This window comes from Siphateles boraxobius, unplaced genomic scaffold, assembly GCF_051911475.1.
Source record: "Siphateles boraxobius isolate OS27281-9 unplaced genomic scaffold, OSU_SipBor_1 66, whole genome shotgun sequence".
NCBI lineage: Eukaryota > Metazoa > Chordata > Actinopteri > Cypriniformes > Leuciscidae > Siphateles > Siphateles boraxobius.
The window spans coordinates 16,901,388-16,924,728 of record NW_027509193.1 but is presented as its reverse complement, the minus strand read 5'-3'; positions in this window follow the sequence as shown (position 1 = coordinate 16,924,728).

Here is a 23,341-nt window from a genome sequence, read left to right as displayed (position 1 = left end):
ATAAAGCTCTTTCTGATTCTGATATATATATATATATATATATATATATATATATATATATATATATATATATATATATATATATACTATTTCAATATATACAGGGTCCTTCTCAAAAAATTAGCATATTGTGATAAAGTGCGTTATTTTCCATAATGTAATGATAAAAATTAAAATTTTATATATTTTAGATTCATTGCACACCAACTGAAATATTTCAGGTCTTTTATTGTTTTAATACTGATGATTTTGGCATACAGCTCATGAAAACCCAAAATTCCTATCTCAAAAAATTAGCATATCATGAAAAGGTTCTCTAAACGAGCTATTAACCTAATCATCTGAATCAACTAATTAACTCTAAACACCTGCAAAAGATTTCTGAGGCTTTTAAAAACTCCCAGCCTGTTTCATTACTCAAAACCGCAATCATGGGTAAGACTGCCGACCTGACTGCTGTCCAGAAGGCCATCATTGACACCCTCAAGCAAGAGGGTAAGACACAGAAAGAAATTTCTGCACATATAGGATGTTCCCAGAGTGCTGTATCAAGGCACCTCAGTGGGAAGTCTGTGGGAAGGAAAAAGTGTGGCAAAAAACGCTGCACAACGAGAAGAGGTGACCGGACCCTGAGGAAGATTGTGGAGAAGGACCGATTCCAGACCTTGGGGGACCTGCGGAACCAGTGGACTGAGTCTGGAGTAGAAACATCCAGAGCCACCGTGCACAGGCGTGTGCAGGAAATGGGCTACAGGTGCCGCATTCCCCAGGTCAAGCCACTTTTGAACCAGAAGCAGCGGCAGAAGCTCCTGACCTGGGCTACAGAGAAGCAGCACTGGACTGTTGCTCAGTGGTCCAAAGTTTTTCGGATGAAAGCAAATTTTGCATGTCATTCGGAAATCAAGGTGCCAGAGTCTGGAGGAAGACTTGAGAGAAGGAAATGCCAAAATGCCTGAAGTCCAGTGTCAAGTACCCACAGTCAGTGATGGTCTGGGGTGCCATGTCAGCTGCTGGTGTTGGTCCACTGTGTTTAATCAAGGGCAGGGTCAATGCAGCTAGCTATCAGGAGATTTTGGAGCACTTCATGCTTCCATCTGCTGAAAAGCTTTATGGAGATGAAGATTTCCTTTTTCAGCACGACCTGGCACCTGCTCACATGGCCAAAACCACTTGTAAATGGTTTACTGACCATGGTATTACTGTGCTCAATTGGCCTGCCAACTCTCCTGACCTGAACCCCATAGAGAATCTGTGGGATATTGTGAAGAGAAAGTTGAGAGACGCAAGACCCAACACTTTGGATGAGCTTAAGGCCGCTATCGAAGCATCCTGGGCCTCCATAACACCTCAGCAGTGCCACAGGCTGATTGCCTCCATGCAACGCCGCATTGAAGCAGTCATTTCTGCAAAAGGATTCCCGACCAAGTATTGAGGTCATAACTGAACATAATTATTTGAAGGTTGACTTTTTTTGTATTAAAAAAACACTTATTTTACAGGTCGAATGAAATATGCTAATTTTTTTAGATGGGAATTTTGGGTTTTCGTGAGCTGTATGCCAAAATCATCAGTATTAAAACAATAAAAGACCTGAAATATTTCAGTTGGTGTGCAATAAATCTAAAATATATGAAAGTTTTATTTTTATCATTACATTATGGAAAATAATGAACTTTATCACAATATGCTAATTTTTTGAGAAGGACCTGTATATTGTGATTTTTTTTTTTTGGGGGGGGGGACATCATTACAAATAAAATAAAATAAATCTTAGACTGAAATGAAACATTCACAACATATATTATGTTAAAATCATCTGAAATAAATAAATCAACTTTAAAAAATAATCATCCTGAACCAAAAAAAAAAAAAATATCTAAGACTGAAATTACCAAATCATTTCAACACTTATTGTATGAAAATGATCTTAAATAAGACTGACTAAAAAAATACAATAAAATGTTTTAATTTTTGGTCATACACTTCCAAAGTAAATATCTTAAAGTGGATATGCACTGCACACCAACTTCTGCTTAAACATGCAGATGTGCTGGCAGACTCTCAGGTGAAAAGCTGAATGAAATAATAAAAGCGAACAAGCTCAGCACTCGTGACTCCTGACACTGCTTGAGATCACAATGGCCTCTGCAGAGGAAAGAGAGAGGGAGCTAAAGACAGAAAGGGAAAGGAGGAGGTTGAGAAAGCAAGAGGGTGGAAAAGGGACACAAAGACCTTCTTTGTTCCCTTCTCATGCTCTCTTTTGTGCAGGAAAAGAATGCCTGAATTCCACTGGGTGCTGTCAGTCCCTTAAGCTCTCTGGATAAAGAGAGAGAGAGAGATGACAAGAAAGACATTCCTTCACACATCACCCAATAAACACACATCCAATGATGCTTAATTTTTAACACACACACCATAGTCTACATATCTTTGGTAGATTTGGTAGATCATTCCTGACTAAGCTGGTTCCTCAGAGGTAATAAAAAGTATCGCAACAACAATCACATAGTGTCCAGCCAGGTAAGCTAATTAGGAGTGTGTTGCCATGGCAACCATGTGTTGGTGCTGCCTGTGTGAAGACCGCTGCAGGTGATTGGAGTGGACCACAGGACAAGACCGCAAGACCAGCAAACTCACAGCTGGAAATAGCGCAGTTATGTATTGTTAGGTGTACGGTCATGGCGTACTGGGACTAGGACTATTTAGGGGATGGTCAATATCAGAAGGACATAATTTAATGAAACAGCTCATTATGAAAATAGTGACATTGTTTATGTGGTCTGAAATTTTGCTTGGATTTATTTTAGTCCTGTAGTCCACTTGGTATATCTGTGCAGTAGATCCATTCAGAACTTGTAGTTGTTTAAGGAGGAGTAAAGGAGAAAGAATTGCATTTTGTTTTGATGAATGTACTGAAATATTTTTTGTGCCACCAAGAAAATGAATTGCATCAGTTTGCAGGGGAAGACAAAATCATAGTGGTATGCTGTAGCTCTAAGTAGCTCAGATGTAGGGATGATGGGAAAAGGACAATAAACAGATCCGCTGACAGGTTCATTCCTGGATGCAGCGGTGAGTGAAAAGACCACAGGCAGCATTTTCAAGTCATGCAATTGTATAACAAAATAATTCATAATGGGAATGTTTCCTGCCTTGCACATGAATAAATCAGACTTTCTCACACATCTCATTCTATCCATATGAATAATACTGAAAACATAGAGCTCTACAGCAAAAGCAGGTGTTCAGGACCCCAGTTTCCTATAACCTTGATTTTTGTTCCTCTACGAATGACTGATTTCAGTAGGTCAGACAGATCAAATTTATAAGCTCATTTTATTACAAAATCATCCTGAAACCACTTCATATTAATTACCTTTGAATTAATACGACAGCGCTGCATATTCATATGCCTTCCTCATTCCTTAAAGGTGAAGTATGTAATTTCTGCACCATTAGCAGCACCGAATGAAATTGCAAAAATGATAACGGTTTTCAAACTGCTTTCCCAAACATTTTTCCCATCTGCCATCATTCAGTCAAAATAGGTAGTCCTGCTCCAAACGTATGCTTAAATATATTAATAAATAAATAAATTATATATATATATATATATATATATATATATATATATATATATATATATATATGTATATACTGTATACACATACATACAATTGATGATCTGAAATAAAAAAATTAAAAAAAATCTAAGACTGAAAAATACTATTTCAATATATATTGAGTGATTTTTTTTGGGGGGAAGACATCATTACAAATAAAATAAATTCATATTCATATGCCTTCCTCGTTCTTCTGCACCATTAGCACCACCGAATGAAATTGCAAAAATTATAACTTTCAAACTGCTTTCCAAAACATTTTTCCCATCTGCCATCATTCATTCAAAATAGGTAGTCCTTCTCCAAACTTATGCTTAAAGTTCAAAATTAACTTTGTGCCACACTTTTAATTGACAATAAATATTTCATATTAGCCATTTACACTCGTTACTCGTTCCCTATCGGTCAGTCACTACAACGTAGGTCATGACTGTCCAATAGAAATCTCGCTAGAGAGGCCAATCTACTTCGAGTGAAACTAAAACAAGCCAATACACATTGCCGTGCAATCATTTACAACAGCTGTGCAGCATCGCAGTGCGGGTATTAAAAAAGCAGCTGGTGCGTTTGCACAGTTAGCTTTTTGCTTCGGAGAAAAACACTTAGATGTCTCTGCTTACAGTTGAACCAACTTCTACGATCCTTTCTGGACCTCACCTTCGCGTGACAGCACGGCAGCGCGAGCAGTTTCTCTTTCTCTCTCTTTCTTTTTTTTTTGTTATTTTAAAAACTGAGCAAAGAAAAAAGAGCTGTTTTAACGGCTGGTGAGGTGCGCTTCAGAGCGCTCAAAAGCTGTTATAACAGCTGGTAAGGTGCGCCTGGCAAGCGCTCATAAGCTGTTGTAACAGCTGGTAAGACCTCCAGCGAGAGAGATCCAGTGAACAGACGGGTGCACATTCCCGTCTATGATCGCTGTGGCTGTTCCCCTGCGTGCTTCAGCACCAGTCAGAGTAGTCCCTAAAAGAGCTTACACAGATAGTTCGCGTCTTTTTCAAGATGACGTTCTATCTGTGTATTTCTGGATGCGGTCGTTACCTGGGGTCGCAGGATGGTCACGATGGCTGCCTCGTGTGTCTGGGCCTCGAACACGCACAGGCAGCGTTCGTGGATGAGTCATGTACCCATTGTGGGAAGATGACCATCTCGGAGCTGAGGTCGAGACTCACGTTCCTGCAAAGGGGTGGAGTCCCCGTGCCTGCACCTCGTTCCAACCCCCCTTCGCGGGTTGCTTCGGGCAGTGACACGGGTGACCTGAGGATTACAGTGAGTGCGCTTCCTTCGGGGAACCAACCCCCTAGGAACCCTCACTCCTCTCATGCTCCGCAACCAGTTGAGCTGCTAACGGAGCGTGCTGGAGCATCCTCGAGATGTGTACCAGTCGTTTCGTTCGGCGCTCCCTGCGACGAGCAGATGTCGATCGCTGCATTGGAGAGTGGGTCAGACCTCTCCGCGGACGACGGCTCGGAGCCGCTGCCTCCTTCAGGTGTGTCAGCGGTGCCCGATTCGGAACCGGAGATGATGGCCATGCTTTCCCGGGCCACCAACAGGATCGGGCTCGTGTGGAACCCTCCACAGTGTCCCGAGCCCTCGAGGTTGGACGATTGGTATCTTGGGGTGGCGCGCGCTGGTTCTCAGCAACCCACCCCATTGCCTTTCTTCCCGGAGGTGCATGAGGAGCTCACAGGGACGTGGACGGCACCTTTTACTGCCAAAAACCGTCTCGGTGGCTCCTCCTCCCTCACCACCCTTGATGGCGGGGCAGCTAAGGGATACACGCGTATCCCGCCAGTGGAACGGGCCGTTGCTATGCAACTGTGCCCTAACTCCACTTGGCGTGGAGAACCGTGTCTTCCTTCCCGGGCCTGTAAGTACTCGTCGGACCTGACCGGCAAGGCTTACAAGGCCTGTGGGGAAGCTGCCTCTGCCATGCACGCTATGGCGTTGTTGCAGGTTAATCAGGCCAAGGCACTGAAGGACCTGCACGAGGGTGGTCATGATCCACAAGTTCTCCAAGAACTTCGTGCCGCAACGGACCTCGCGCTTCGTGCGACGAAGGTCACTGCGCAGTCAGTGGGTCGTGCGATGTCCACACTGGTGGTCCAGGAACACCATCTCTGGCTGTGTCTGGCTGACATGCGGGAGACCGACAAGATCAGGTTCCTTAACTCCCCCGTGTCCCAGACCGGCCTCTTCGGCGACGCGGTCGAGAACTTCGCCCAGCAGTTCTCGACTGTACAGAAGCAGACTGAGGCCATCAGACACATCCTGCCGCGGCGGTCAGCTGTGCCTCCACCCAACCGCCCGCGGCTGCTCGGTCTGCTCGTCGCCGTGGGCGTCCTCCTGCGTCTGCCCCTGCTCCCGCGCCGGAGCAGCAGCCTCAATCTAAACGGGGCAGTGGAGTCAGTCGCAGGCAGGGCGCCCCGCCCGTCCAGGCCCCCGCCAAGAGGGGCGGCAAAGCCAAGGGTAAGCGGCCCTAGGACGGGCGACCCAGAGATGGAAGGGACTGCTCTCCAGAAGGAAAAATCCTTTGTTTCATTTTGTTTGTGTTTCGCCGCTGGCCTTAAAACCAGCGGTACCCAAATTTTCAATAAAAGAGCAGTTACCGTTCAAAATGCTCACGCAGACATTTTTGAATGGATCCGTCCCCAAGATTGGTTTGCAGCGATCGACCTTAAGGACACGTACTTTCATGTCTCGATTCTTCCTCGACACAGGCCATTCCTGCGCTTTGCGTTCGAGGGTCGAGCATATCAGTACAAGGTTCTACCCTTCGGGCTGTCCCTGTCCCTGTCATGGGCCCTTGTTCCCATGAGAGAACAGGGCGTTCGCATCCTCAACTATCTCGACGACTGGCTCATACTAGCACACTCTCGAGATCAGCTATGCGAACACAGGGACCTTGTGCTCAGGCACCTCAGCCAGTTGGGTCTTCAGGTCAACTGGGAAAAGAGCAAACTCTCCCCTGTGAAGAGGATCTCTTATCTCGGTATGGAGTTGGATTCGGTAGCCCAGACAGCGCGCCTCACAGAACAGTGTGCTCAGTCGGCGCTGAACTGCTTGAACACGTTCAAAGGCAGGACAGCGGTCCCACTGAAATTCTTTCAGAGGCTCCTGGGGCATATGGCAGCAGCAGCAGCGGTAACCCCGCTCGGCCTGCTTCATATGAGACCGCTTCAGCACTGGCTTCACGGCCGAGTCCAGAGATGGGCGTGGCATCACGGCACTCACCGGGTGGCTATCACACCGGCGTGCCGCCAGACCTTCAGCCCGTGGTCAGACCCCTTGTTCCTGCGGGCAGGAGTCCCCTTGGAACAGGTGTCCAGGCATGCTGTGGTTTTCACAGAGGAGGGGAGGACGAGGAGCAGGTCCTTCTGGTGGCTCCCTATTGGCCCACCCGGACTTGGTTCCCAGAACTCATACTCCTCGTGACAGTCCCTCCCTGGCCCATTCCTCTGAGGAAGGATCTTCTGACTCAGAGACGGGGCACCCTATGGCACCCGCGCCCTGAGGTACTTAACACCATCACTTCAGCACGGGCGCCGTCCACGAGACGTGTTTACGCCCTGAAGTGGAACCTGTTCGTCGAGTGGTGTTCTTCTCGCCGAGAAGACCCCCGAAGATGTTCGATAGGGTCTGTGCTTTCCTTCTTACAGCAGGGGTTGGAGCGTAGACTGTCTCCCTCCACCCTCAAAGTACATGCTGCCGCTATTTCAGCGTATCACGACCACATAGATGGCAAAACAGTTGGAAAGCACGACCTGGTCGTCAGGTTTCTTAGGGGGGCGAGACGATTAAATCCTCCTCGACCCCCCCCCCCCCCCCCCCGGTGCTTCGAGCACTTCAGGATGTTCCCTTTGAGCCTCTGCAGTCAGTAGACTTAAAGCTTCTTTCCATGAAGACTTTGCTGCTGGTTGCACTGGCCTCTGTCAAGAGGGTAGGAGACCTGCACGCATTTTCGGTCGACGAATCGTGCCTAGAGTTCGGGCCGGGTGACAGCCACTTGGTACTAAGACCCCGGCCTGGCTATGTTCCCAAGGTTCCTACCACTCCCTTCAAAGACCAGGTAGTGAACCTGCAAGCGCTGCCTTTGGAGGAGGCAGACCCAGCCCTGGCTTTGCTCTGTCCCGTTCGCGCTCTGCGTATGTACGTGGACAGAACTCAAAGCGTCAGGACCTCAGACCAGCTCTTTGTCTGTTACGGAGGCCAGCAGAAGGGAAAGGCTGTCTCCAAGCAGAGGATGGCCCACTGGATAGTGGATGCCATCGCCTTGACTTACCAAGCACAAGGTGTGCCCTGCCCGCTCAGGTTGCATGCACACTCCATGAGAGGCGTTGCATCCTCCTGGGCGCTGGCACGTGGCTCCTCGCTAACAGATATCTGTAGAGCTGCGGGCTGGGCGACACCTAACACGTTCGCTAGATACTATAGCCTACGTTCAGAGCTGGTCTCCTCCCGTGTTCTCACCCTAGACGGGTAAAAGCACTGAGAGGCCTGGCTCTGTCGGCTTGCTGCACCCTACTGTGCACCCTTATTGCTCCAGAGTAAAACCTGTCGAGTCCTCCAAACCCCTCGGCCCGGACTTGGCGGAGCGTCCAGCGCCAGGCCCTTATCCGCTGAATCCTTGAGAACCGGATCTGGGCTGGGTTCCATATGTGTGACCCTACGGGGATCCCATATGTGTATATTTCCACGGCTGCTCCTATCGGAAGCCTGTGTCTTTCCCTTGGGCTAAGTCACCCATTATTTCATATGCAGTACAGCCTTCGGGCTAGTCCATATGCATTTCCACACAACTCTTTGAAGAAGTGGCTTCCGCAGCGTTCCTTCCTAAACAGAAAGGGCACGCTTTCCCAGTGTTATCCAATATCTCACTGTGTGGGTTATCACGGAACAACAGTGTCAGACTCACTCTGTGTAAGCCTCCTCCTATCGTCCTTCCAGGCAAGAAGGTGTAAAGGCTTGCACGATCTGGATGGATGGGGTGCAGCAGCTGTGGCGCTTTGGTTGGGATTCCTATTGGTCAGTCATGACCTACGTTGTAGTGACTGACCGATAGGGAACGTCTCGGTTACATATGGTAACCCTCGTTCCCTGAGGGAGGGAACGGAGACGTAGGTCCCGTCGCCACATCTGCTGCCGCCCACTGGGGCGGTCAGCTTTCTCAGGCTTGGCTCCTCAGCAAAAAACTAACTGTGCAATCGCACCAGCTGCTTGTTAAATACCCACGCTGCGAGGCTGCACAGCTGTTGCAAATGATTGCACACCAATGTGTATTGGCTTGTTTTAGTTTCACTCGAAGTAGATTGGCCTCTCTAGCGAGATTCCTATTGGTCAGTCATGACCTACGTCTCCGTTCCCTCCCTCAGGGAACGAGGGTTACCATATGTAACCGAGACGTTACAGCTGGTGTTTGGAGAGTGTTCAGTCAGACGTTGGTACTTTTGACAAAGTAGTGTTATGACAAGCAATGTTTGGAGAAACAAGCAAAGTCAATCTACAAATGAACTTAACCCCATTCACAATGAAAGTGAATAAATTGTCAGAGGTTGCTGAGGCGCTGTACTGTTGGTAGGGATGCACATTCTATATCGGAACCCTTTTGGCTTTCAACTGATATTGGGTATTTAACTGTGATTCTCTTTTCAGCATTTTTTTACATTTTAGAGTGCTCTAAGGCCTCGTTCACACTGCAGGGGCTTAATGCTGAATTCCGATTTTTTGAAAAAATCAGATTTTTTTGCAAGGCCGTTCACATTTCGAATTAAATGCGACCTTTTGTGATCTCCTGTGTGAACGTGAACGTGAAATGACCCAGAAGTGACCCGCATGTGCAGAAGAGTACTCAACGGTCAACGACGTCACTTGTTTGCGGAAGTAGCTAAACATGGCCTGAATAGAGCTGTCCCCCCGAATATTAATTAAATCAGAAACCTTGCTTCCCTTCCATTGACTGGTCTCAGCATCGTCCGCCATAGTTGTTGTTTATCTTCTCATTCCCGCCTACTTCAACGCAGAATTATGACATTTGTCGCATATCAATGACGTGCAGGTCGGATACATGTGACCTGGCCGTTCAGATTGAAGTCGCATTTCAATAGATCGGATACATATCGGATTTAGACCACATACCCAAGAGGGCCTGGGTCGCATTTGAAAAGATCGGATCTGTGTCGTTCAGACTGTCATGAAAAGATCAGATACAGGTCGCATAGTGGCAAAAAAATCGGAATTGGGTCGTTTCAGCCTGCAGTGTGAACGTAGCCTAACACTGGCAGGCGGGTTTCGAACCCGAAACTACCTGAAGAAGGTTATGTAAGTTCGGTTGCAATCGAACTGTGGCATTATTCACGTTAATGTGAAAGCAACATGGACTCAGGTGCACACTTGTTCTGCAAAGAAAAGTAACCTGCGTTTGTATTTTAGCCAATACCGATTTATTTAGTTCAATAAAACACATGTAAGGGATGATAATGTAATGTAATGATGATTTACTTTGGATATGAGCGAGAGTGAGCATGCAGTGTCATCGCGCATAGTGATTGCAATCCAGGCGGTATATGAATGGCAATCCACTAGGGGTGTGACGAGACACTTATCTCACAAGACGAGATGAGACATGAGATTTTTCAAGAAAATGAGACTAGATGAGATTTTTGCAGAAATCCTCAATGACAGTTCATGACTGGAAAAATAGTCTGTGCATTTTGAAATATTTTAACTAATAATCTCCTAATGAATATCATTTCAGTTCTACTTTATTAGTATGAATTATCAAATGCATTAAAAGACAACAAAGTACAAGCACTTTAAAAGGTTTTGCCACAGACTCAACTGACTGGCTTCTCTCCTGTATTATTTCACGAGTCACTTCAGACCTTACTGTACATTTATTAGCTTCCAGAACTTCTGATTAAGGCTGTAAACCTCCTAATTTAACACCTTTCCACAAATTGAACATAGAAATAAAAACAGTATAGGCCTAAATATAAAAAATAAATAAGTTTTCTATTAGTCTTAATAAGTGCAAACAAGAACTTCAGATTGAGGCGGTGAACCTCCTAATTTAACACCTTTCCACAAATTGAACATAGAAATAAAAACAGTATAAATATCAAAAATAAATAACAGTTTTCTCTTAGTCTTATTAAATACAAACAATAAGTGCACGCGCAACCATAATCAAAGTACTGTAGCACACAGACTCTTTATAATTGTTGTGAAATTGCTGTGTAGCATCTGGACCAATCGGAGACACACAAATTATTCATTATATTTAATTAATAATCCAGTAAACTCACACTCCCAACAAAGGTCTATAAAACGTCCCCCAAAACTAACATCCCAAATGAAGCTTTCACACTGGCAGAACCCAGTGTCCTGTTACAAGACACATTAAGACTGATAAAGACTTTTTTTTTTCCCCAAAAGGAATTCGCAGAGAGCTGTGACGCTCACTTAATACTTGCTGAGAAGGAGAAATAAACCATTTTATTCCTATATATTCTATATATACCGGTATATAACCACGTGAGAAATGCATAAACGTTTCTAATTTTCCCATCTCATGATTTTACTTTTATGTGTTTTGGCTCATAAAAATTCTTTTGGATTAATGTTTCAGACATTTTAACCACTTAACATGGTTAACCTAAATCATATGTGTGGCATGTTCAGTCTCTATAAACTCCAATCTTCGTCCCCATTTGTAAATTTATATTAAATTTTTCTACATTTTTACGCATTAGTATTATTAGAATCTTGAAGATTCTTTTGTTTAACACCTAATCAAATTACATGTTCAAAGGCCTGCTTGAACAAAAGATCGTAAAAGAAATTCCCTCCAAAGGGAACAACTTATTGGCTCACAACTCTCTAGAGGGTGTGACATCTTCACGCTTTAAGAATCACTGATCACAAGATGACGTCTCTCTTAGTCTCTTAGTCCTTCCCGAGAAGTCCTGGATGTGAAGATGATGCTAAAAAAGTTTGCCTTGTCTTTCCATTCACCAAAGATCCTCTGACTCCCACTGGTTCTCTCTCATCAAGACAAGATCGGCAAAGATCAACTGGAGCCTCAACAAACTGCATCAGGACAGTTTAATTCAAATGGGCGAGACATGCAAGTATCAAACTTAGTCTCATTAGTTGATACATCATGTATCCTTACCCTTAAGGGGGTAGCACACCGGACGAGAAGAGCGTGCCACGCCGTGTCGTGTCTATGACAACTCGAGGTATCGCACACCGGACCCGCACTTTCTCAGTTTATAGCCAGCAATATTGTTATGTTTAAGGACATTATGGAATTAAGATAATGGGCCCTATTTTAACAATCTGAAACGCAAGTGTCAAAGCGCAAAGCGCAAGTAACTTTGTGGGCGGATCCCGGCGCTGTTGCTTTTTTCCCGGCGGGATAAACGCCTCTTGCGCCTGGCGCAAATCTAAAAGGGGTTGGTCTGAAGTAGCTTCATTATTCATAGGTGTGGTTTGGGCGTAACGGGAAAAACAAACCAATAAGAGCTTTATATCACATTCCCTTTAAGAGCATGATGAACGAGGTGCTCTTGTTCCATGGCGCAATACTATTATAACGGCGCATTTACCAGGCGCGCTTCAAAATCGGTTCTCAGCCGAGGAGATCGATGTTCTCGCCAGGGCCGTAAAAGAAAGTGAAGTGACAATGGGGTTGGGACAAACCCACCCAAATTAGCTTCGGTTAAACATGCATATAATAATTTGGGTAAATGTGTAAGCTTTATGCCTATTTTCCCCATCGTCATGTTTTAATATTTTTCCTTATAATAATGTATCATTTGCAAAAAGTTAAATGCATCTGTGTAGATGAGAGAATCATCTACAGTGTATGCGCGTTGTTCACACTCTGTATTATGGCCAAGCATGTGCGCTTAAAATAGCATCTGAATGTACGCGCAACGCGCCATTGACTTTAGACTAGTTTTTTTTAGTGGCGCAATTGTTTTATAGAACAGCAAAATAGCAAGAGGGAAAGTTTGAACACGCCTCCTCTTTGCGCTGAACCGCCCCGGGGAGTGCAAGTGTATTTCTTAGTGTTCGAATTTTAAAGCCATGCGCTGCGCTTCTCGTCCGGTGTGCGACCCCCTTTATCCTTTCTAAGAAGGGTGTATTAGAACTAAACTGATGGTTTGCTCAAGGCTGTTGATCTGCTGAATTTCAAACAATGCTATAACTTCTTGCTTTCCTGTATTCTACTTCAGCTCACTTTCCCTTGGTAAACTGTATTTGTATGTATGTGTATGTTAAAGTAGTTTAAGTGTTTAGTCTATTTAATAAAGTCTTGTTCATGTCACACGTTAAGTTGTCCATGTCTCATGCTCATATACTGGAGTCGCTAGTCATATCAATTTTGACTACTTGCTCTTAGTAGTACTGTAAAGTAAGAAAGACATTTCCCATGCCCTGGAAATGCACATTTCTTAGAATTAATAAACAATTAACACTGCGTGTTCACGGCACAAACAGGTTAATAGATTGTAATATTAATTTTACTACATTAAGTTAATTCTATTATCTGATCCTAATATTCACAATCAATTTTAACAAGTTATGAATGATTATTAATATTTCTTTAGAGCTAATTTGCTACAGCTTTTTTATTTTGCATCGTCAGTTATAGGGTTAAGGCGGTGAGTTCGGAAAAAGGCCGGATAGAGAGAAATGAGTGAGTGAGTCGGACTGGTGTGTTTGTGTACAGTTGTTTTTGAGTTCCGATTAAAAGTTCAGAAACAGTGCCTCCCTTGTCTGTCTTTCTTCAGATGTTAGGCCGTGTGTCCACCAAAGCGTTTTTAACCAGCTGAAAACGCTGGATGCTATGCTGAAAACGCCTAGCTGTGGGCGCTTGAGAGCGTTTTGGCAGCGCAGCATTTTTTTTTCTTCAGTTGAGACACTTTGCTTGTTCTGATATGGAATATCCGCGAAGGTATTACTAGTATCTCATTTCACACATATTTCATTTCTGTGTTGATTCTATATTAAAATGTCGATACAATGAAACGAATTTTCTCTGGCTCTTGTTTTAAATTATTTTGTTCCGTTATTATGCTTGTTGTTGTCATCTGTTGACGTTGAACAAGCAGAATGTGGCAGTTGGTCGGTGTGGTATTTGTCCCGCCCCTTCTCCACTGTGATTGGACGGTTGGGTAAAAAGTGACAGTGATGAGCGCTACGTTTTACCCAAAGTTGAAATTTTTTCAACTCTCGGCAGCCAGTAAAAAAAGCCGAAACGCTCAGCACTTGAGCGTTAAATACATGCTCAGCGCCTCGTTACGCTCATGGCGTTTAAAGACGAGGCGCTCCCATTGAAAACAATTGGAATTATATGCAAGCTGCGTGAAAAAACACTTTGGTGTACACACGGCTTTACAGTACTCTCTCAATATTCAAAGTGCAAACAGAGACCAGAGTCACAAATACACAGTCCAGAGATAGGTTTGATATTGGGAGACAGACTGTTGTATGTAGCCTAATTTGCGCGCATCAGGGAGCTCGTGTTTTACTTTTACTATGGGATTCGCGATCGCGCATACTCTGTATATAGGATACAGCAGTGCTTAATGTACCGTAATGTAATGTCAATGTAGCAATGGCATATTTTGTTAATTTCACCCTCACGCTCCATCATGGCAATATCGCGAGACAGGTTTTCACTCGACAAGAAATCTTGTCACATTTTAGTCTCGCAAGAACTGTTCGCTATAACGTTATATTGACAGTAGTGATAAGTGGTTTATGGTTATATCTGTGGAGAATGCAGATAATCCACGGCTCTAGCGGACCAAGTAATAAAAAAATAACATTCCAATTATTTGCGGATTGGTCTCAGGTAGATGAGGGATAAATCATTAATGTGTTGATTTAAAAAAAGGGAAATCTCATTACACGATAAAACGCAACGAATGGGTGTCACTCTTTTACTTTCATTTTCGAAACGGAGGCCTAGGCCAAAATTTTGGCCGATACTGATAACCGATAATACTTTATATTTGAAAGCCGATAAGCTATATATTGCCTGATAAATCTAAATCAAAATTGACATACTTTAAGAGCCTGATTAAAAAACAAAAAACTCACCATTACAAGCCATGTCCCAACCAAACACTTTAACATGAATCAAATATACAATACAGTTGTTACATCTGCTCCCTCCAACCAGTAGAGGGAGCCCTCACCTGAATACTGACATCACTCCATTTCTTCTACAGTCACTTCCAATTTGTTAGATATAAAGAGCCATGCTTTCCACTAACACTTTGCGAAGTATTGCCAGTCTTACTGAGTGGTCCATCCATTGCCATTCTTACTGCTTCTTGTTATGACCTTTTGGATACCACGTTTTTTGGATTACCGTTTTTGCCTTGGTTGCCTATTTGGACTGTCTATTTTGTTCACTGAATTAGTGAAGGAGATTATCCTTCATCATTGTAGTAGATGCTACCGACAGTGGGATTGGGCCTTTTCTCTCTCAAAAGGCAGGGCACACCGTCCTGGTACCCATGTGCCTTCTATTCTAGAAAACTCACTGCTGCTGAAAGAAATTACGATGTGGGTAACAAGGAATTACTTTCTATGAAAGCTGCAATGGAGGAATGGAGACACTGGTTACAGATAGCAGAACATCCATTACTCACAGATAGGGCTGCACGTTTTCAAGTTTTTCATTAACCGTTAACCGAGGCCCTTAGCGGTTAATACTCGGTTAACCATAGTGTACGCGCCACAACCCCGAGATACAGACACACGAGAAAGGGGTAGTTCATTTTTAACACCTTTAATAACTGCACAAAACATCTTTAACTTTTAGGTGGCAAAATATTGTTTTAGGCTACCTATTTCTGTGAATTACACTTTACAAACCAAAAGTACTACTGCTGAATGAAGAAGGGTCAGTTCTCCCCAGAACATAAAATATTCATTTTATTTTATTTTTCGTGTTCGCATTTATATGGAACAAACAATTGGACGTGGCAGTTCTGGAAGCGGCACTAAAACTTTCACAGAGACCTCAAACAGAATGCACAAAGCCTTTCTTTAAAGTGAATTTCGTTTTGTATTAATTGTATCTTAATTTTAATCAATGTTTCATCGACCAATTACCTGGAAATAAGTAAATATAGCAGACATTAGATAATACGGAGCCGCCGGCGCGTGAACTGGAGCTCATCTCATAAACGAATTCCGAAACTCAGCGTAGGCTATAAGGTAGCCTAGTTGTCTCACAGACCTGATAAATAAATCTATATTGAAATGCCTACTTTTAAACACAACAATTCAAAACGAAAGAAAACAGACTGCTCTCTGCTTATGTAATCCGTATGAAAAGTGCATTTCTCTCTGGCGCGTTCACTGCGAAGATCGCGAATCAGCATTGTCAACTTCATCTTTCCAGCTGAGTGAGCCTGGAAAATATTTAAAATGTCTCCTGGCTATATTTGACATATTCATAATCATTACTTTTGCCTGTTCTTTTTGACAGCTTTTAGGTTATTGGCAGCGCAACCCTGGCTACATTAGCCTACATGAACGCGTCAGCACCGAAAACATGGAGATGGAGATTTTTTTTAAATAATCGCACAACCTATTTGATATTCCAATTAAATAGGCTACTCAGTTAGGCTACTCATCCCAACCAACTATTAAAAAAATGTTTACTTGTAAGCTGTCTTTTTACATGTTAGTTTTTTTCTGTGAGCGGGAATTGAAAACCAGGAGTGGACTGTTAGCGAAGTGATTACAGAATGCTTAGAGTGGAGAGAGGAACGTGCTTTCGCTCCACTCCAGGCTTTGATCACATCCCCCTCAGCAAGGTGAATACACCTCGTCTTTCCTTAATTTAAGACCTATTCAAACTAAAATTAAGACATTACACTATTTGAGAAATGAAAGCCTATTTACGGCCTTAAAATTATGAAAAGTGAACTTCTTGTGGACAATTCAAATGTCTGGGAGTGCTCTGGCGGTGCAAAAATGTATTACAACTAAATTCAATGCACGCCATTGACGCCACTTAACCGAGCAAAATGTTTCACTCGGTTACGCAATTTTTATCGGTTAATCGGTTAACCATGGACACCCCTACAGACCATAAGAACCTGGAATGCATCAAAAAGTGCTAAGAGACTCAATCCACGACAAACCCATTGGTCTCTGTTCTTTACCAGATTCCGATTCACAGTTACCTACCGCCCTGGAAGCAAAAACAGTAAAGCAGACACTCTGTCTAGAAGGTATGACCAATGTCTTTCCAAAATAACCAAGATTCCATTCTCCCATCATCAGTGGTTGTAGCCTCCATTTGCTGGGACATCATGGATGAGGTCAAACGGGCACAACAAACAGATCTTCCCCCACCTTCTTGCCCACCAACCAAGCAGTACGTCCCACACATCTTTCGACAACGGGTGATCCAATGGGTACATTCTTCCCTCAGCGCTGGACATTCAGGTATTCAACGAATCATAGTCTTAATGCGCAACTCATTCTGGTGGTCAGACTTAATTAAAGATTTAAGATGTTACTTCATATGTCAAGTATTGTCCTGTATGTGCTCAATCTAAAAACCCCAAGGACTCCTGGAACCCCTACCCATTCCTCAGAGGACCTGGTTCCATCTATCAGTAGACTTTGTCACAGATCTACCAAATTCCAACAATTTCACCACAATTCTGGTAATCGCTGACAGTTTTTCCAAAACTTGTCGTCTTGTTCCACTGAAAGGTCTTGAGAATGAAAGACCATGAAATGACCATGGTCACTCTTTCATTGTAGAGTCTACACCCATGCTTCATTTAGCATATGCACATCCATGAATATGCAAATTAGCCCCGTCTCCACTCACTCACAACAGCTCAGAGATCCACTCGCTCAACTGTAGTAAACCCTGCACAATAGTATCACTCTCTACAACATCTGACGCATGAAGGTAATTAATATGATTCGTCTTTTGCTTGACTATGTTATCAAACAGCTAATACTGTAATTACAAAAACTAATAAAAGTAAAATAATATTACAAAAACACACCCATTGAGTGTACGCATATACACTACGTGATGTAGTCTAGTAGATTAGACTAACGTGCATGCACATTTAGAGTGTACGCTTTTACTGCGTTATTTAGTCTATTAAAATGCATTTAGAATGGCCCCAGATTCAAGATTAGGGTCAAAAATGTCCCTGTATGTCTTTTATATTTATATCATTTAATATGGTAAACCAATATTACACAAAATTATTAAGAGTGCCGTTTTTCTCCAAATATCAGCATGATTACATTGTGACATTGATTTTATACAAAGTACAGTTTAATACACAAGTTACATTTTAGACATCAAATCGCCTGTTTCGCTCTATTCCGCCAACAAAAATAGTTCCAAACAAAGTCCACAGCACTGTTTTGCGTCTCTGAGCAACACACGACGGTGTATCTTTACTGAATTCAGCTTTCTGAACAAATCAGCTGAATCAGTGGTTCAATGACTCACTCATTAAGACAGTAAAATGCTTCCTTTCTGAAAGAATCAGCTGTTTGAATGAATCTTTGAATCTCAATGACTCACTCAATAACAGTGACTTGCTGCCACCTCCTGGCAGGATTAATTTCACATTTAAAGTAGCTTTTCATTTTGTAAATAATTTCAAACGTTTTATGTTTTCAACATTTCAAAACATTATGTATGCATCTTTAACTGCTCTTCACTGATTAACTTTAATAAAGATTAATCTATAGTTATACATAAATTTTTTTTTACCTGAAAATCTCCTGTTTAAACCTACATGAAAAGCACTGTTGATTTCATTTATATGTTTGTTCTGTTGTAGTTATTTGTGCTATTGCTTGTAATTTGATTATGTGTTCCTATTTTATTACTTACTGTTTAAATAAGTTAACCTAGTAGCTTTTGGTGTCATAACTTTATTTATTATGGTTACATGTATCAAAAATAACGAAAACAATACTAGGCTTATTTTATAGGCCCATTTTCTTTTCTTATATTTTTTATTTATTTTTCTGTTGTGGGGCCAAAGAAAATTTTGGCAGGGCAAGTAAAAATTTGAGCCACTAGGCCAGTATAAGAAATCCTTAGCGTTGAGCCCTGATAGTTATTATGATATGCTAAAGCCCGCTTGTGTGGTGAAGTGTTGAGTCCCACTAAAGTGATGGGTCCCTGCTTAGGACCCAAGCAATCCGATTGGGTCAAAGCACGTTTTATGGGTAATCGCTTTAGTGCCTGGATACAAATCAGACTAAATTAATTTATTATAGAAGACGTTTGAACCACGTTATAACGAGTCATTAATGTCTTTTAACTTATATGTTTCATATACTAGTATATAACCGAAGCTATAGATTGTGAATTTAAACATTTCTCGTTCTTTGTGTTTTTTAGTTAGCTTACATAGTAGCATAGCATGCAGCTATCCGATGAGCATGCTTTACGTTAACTGAGCGTTACCTGAGCTTATACTGCCTTAACCTATTCACAGTAATTCATAATGAAATTATAATTATGTCATTATTTTTATCATAATAATCCAATATGTATAAGCGCAATATGTTGTACACATTTTGTTATTAAAAGAACCATGTAGTGATCGCGAGAACAGATTTAGATCAGGCATACTACTGGCATACTAATGGGGTCCTAAGCTGGGACCCATCTCTTCAGTGGGACACAACCCTTCACCACACCGGCACATTGATGTGATTGGTTACAAGGTAGTCTGTGACGTAAGAAACACCGGCAATTTCAAACCGCGTTCAAGAGTTTTAAGGAGAAAATACTCAGCAATGGTGCTGACTTATGAAAGATATTGGACAACATTATTTAGGCTACATATAAAGAAACAAAATGCATGTGCCTTGGATAAACAAAATGAAATAGCCTCCACACGGACAATAAGGAAATAATTTTAATCAAACCATATTGTAATATGAGAACAATAAAAGTGCTAGTTAATAATAATGCATCAATGTTTTTGAAAAAAACATACAGTAATAGTAAACCTAAAATAAATAAAAATAAAAAAAATAAATAAAATTTAATATTACTGTTTCAAATAACATCATTGCTGTATGAGCTGCGGCGCTGAAGAGAATGAACACTATGGAGTTTCCTTTGTGTCTTTTTTATTCAATCAAACACACTCTTAGAGTAAAACTAATTATTTTGTAATTAAAAAAAATAAAAGATTGCCCAACTTCACTGGTTTAGCCAACGTTAAGTATTTAAATAGAGAACATAAGAAGAGAATAACTAATTTCAATTGTCACTGAGTTTATGATATTAAATAAGTTGTCTTACTCAGTAAACATGTTTCACTCGACATGTTACAAGTTTGCTCTCTCTTCTCTCACAGACACACTGCGGGGCAGCAGCAGGAAAATGTAGTGGACGTGGTCAACCTGTAATTTCGATCCAGGGTGACCAATTGAAAGTGCCTTTCATCCTGGTTGATAGAGACCACCCACTGAGACACAGCTTCATTCACAAGCAAAACTTTCCAACTTGCAAGCAAAAGATTTAGACCCGCAAAAAAAAAGACAGCAGAAAAGAGATCAAAACTTGTTTGTGATGAATTTTTTTTCAAAATGCACAAAGAAAAATAACGCACGCACTGCAAATCATTTTGTCAACTTCTTTAATTTTGAGCCTTAAGTTTTTTGTAATCTTTTATTTTTTTTAATCCCTAAATAATTAGTTTTACTCTTAAACAGAGTATGCTTGATTGAATAAAAAAGAAACAAAAGGAAACTCCATAAACACCCAGGTTAATTAACTCAACGGTTGCTGAAACATGGCAACTAAACCCAAAGAATTTACAACTAATCAGAATCAAAAAGAGCTTTATTGCCAAGTGTGCTTGCACACACAAGGAATTTGTTTTGGTACTGAGGCTTTGGTACTGGTACAAGAAACATAATACTACAAATTATAAGAATAAAAAATTAAAATATAATATATGAGAATAAAAGTATCACAGTTGGGTTTAGTCAGAATAGACATTTTCAGATTTACAGATTATGAACATATTTATAGTGTTTTGAATATTATAAATAAATAAATCTATATATAAGTATCACCCGAGTTGTAATAATAATACCCATTAAAAATAATTTAATACCCATTAAAAATAATGTTATTATTACAATAGTGTATACAATTATAATGTTATGTACAAGACAGTCCCAATCATAGTTATTAATGTTTTGCATTGCAGTTTCAGTGCGCGTGCTAAAGCTGAAGAGCTGAATGAGCACCAGGAAACTGAAGAGCTTTGTTAGAGGGTTATTTAACTCAACGAGTTAATGCATCCTATATAAGATTAATCCGATATTAATACAAAAAACGTAATATTACAGCTTATATCTTCACATAATGACGCGAATGCACAAGCGAACTTGACTGTGCTGGTCAGAATGTGTAACTCCTGTTCTGAAAGCACTCCTCAAAACAACGCACTGAAACACTGCAACTAAACCCAGCGAATTCACAATGTTTTATTACAATAGTGTTCTCACTACAATGTCATGTAAATGAAAGTCCCAATCATAGTTATTAATGTGCATTGCTGTTTGAGCTGTACGCGCTAAAGGCTAAAGATGATCAATGGTACAATGAAGCGCTTTACTGCATATAGGGCTGTCGCTGTGAAGGAATTTCCCTTGCGGTAATTGTGAGTGGCTCAATAGCACGATATGCGGTATTAACCCCATTTATTTATTGATTTATTTTGATTTATTTATATTTATGTTACTATATAAATACAGTCATGCTCAGAATTAATGGCATCCCTGGTAAATATGATCAAAACTGGCTGTAAAAAATAAATCTGCATCGTTTATCCTTTTGATCTTTCATTAAAAAAATTGCCAAAAATCTAACCTTTCATTGAAGTAAGAGAAATGAAAGTGTGGGAGGTGGAAATCACTTTATGAAATAAATGTTTTTCTCCAAAACACGTTGGCCACAATTATTGCCACCCTTTTATTAAATATTTTTTGCAATATCCTTTTGACAAGATAACAGTTCTGAGTTTTCTGACAAGAGATCAGAGACCATTCCTCCATACAGAATCTCTCCAGATAATTCAGATTCCCAGATCCATGTTGATGCTTCTTCTCTTCAGTTCACTCCATTCACCAGGTCAGGGAACTGGGACAGTCATGGCAGAAGCTTCATTTTGTGCTCTGTAAGAATTTTTTGTGTTGATTTTGATGTTTGTTTTGGATTGTTGTCCTGATGGAAGATCCAACCATGTCCCATTATAAGATTTGTAGCAGATGTAGTCAGGTTTTAATTTTTTATCTGTTCATATTTGATAGAATTCATGATGCCATGCATCTGAACAAGAAGTCCAGGGCCTCCAGCAGAAAAATATGCCCACAACATTAAAGATCCAACGGTATATTAAATTGTACACATGGGGTACTTTTTATCCTTGTGTGCACCAAACATATCTAGCGTGTTTGCTGCCAAAAAGCTCTTTTTTTAGTTTCATCTGACCACAGAACCCTGTGCCGTTTGAAGTTCCAGTCATGTCTGACAACTGAATATGCTGGAGGAGTTTTTTCTTGAAACCCTCTTAAACAACATGTGGTGATGTAAGAGTTGTTTTGGATCGTTGTCCTGATGGAAGATCCAACCATGGCCCATTATAAGATTTGTAGCAGATGTAGTCAGGTTTTAATTTTTTATCTGTTCATATTTGATAGAATTCATGATGCCATGCATCTGAACAAGAAGTCCAGGGCCTCCAGCAGAAAAATATGCCCACAACATTAAAGATCCAACGGTATATTAAATTGTACACATGGGGTACTTTTTATCCTTGTGTGCACCAAACATATCTAGCGTGTTTGCTGCCAAAAAGCTCTTTTTTTAGTTTCATCTGACCACAGAACCCTGTGCCGTTTGAAGTTCCAGTCATGTCTGACAACTGAATATGCTGGAGGAGTTTTTTCTTGAAACCCTCTTAAACAACATGTGGTGATGTAAGAGTTGTTTTGGATCGTTGTCCTGATGGAAGATCCAACCATGGCCCATTATAAGACTTCTAGCAGAGGCAGTCAGGTTTTGATTTTTTATCTGTTCATATTTGATAGAATCCATGATGCCATGCATCTGAACAAGAAGTACAGGACCTCCAGCAGAAAAATATGCCCACAACATTAAAGATCCAATGGTATATTAAATTGTACACATAGGGTACTTTTTATCCTTGTGTGCACCAAACCCATCTAGCGTGTTTGCTGCCAAAAAGCTCTTTTTTAGTTTCATCTGACCACAGAACCCTGTGCCGTTTGAAGTTCCAGTCATGTCTGACAACTGAATATGCTGGAGGAGTTTTTCTTGAAACCCTCCCAAACAACATGTGGTGATGTAAGAGTTGTTTGATTTTTTTTTTTAAGGCTTTCTGACCCCAAGACTCAACTAATTTCTGCAATTCTCCATCTGTGATCCTTGAAGATTCTTTGGCCACTCAAACTTTCATCCTCACCGTCCATTAAGGCAATATAGATACACGTCCTCTTCCTGGCAGATTCGTAACATCTTTAGTTGATTGGAACTTCTTAATTATTGCCCTGATGGTCAAAATGGGGATTTTCAATTCTGTAGCTATTTTCTTACAGCCACTTTCTATTTTGTGATGCTCAACAATCTTTTGATGCACATCAGAACT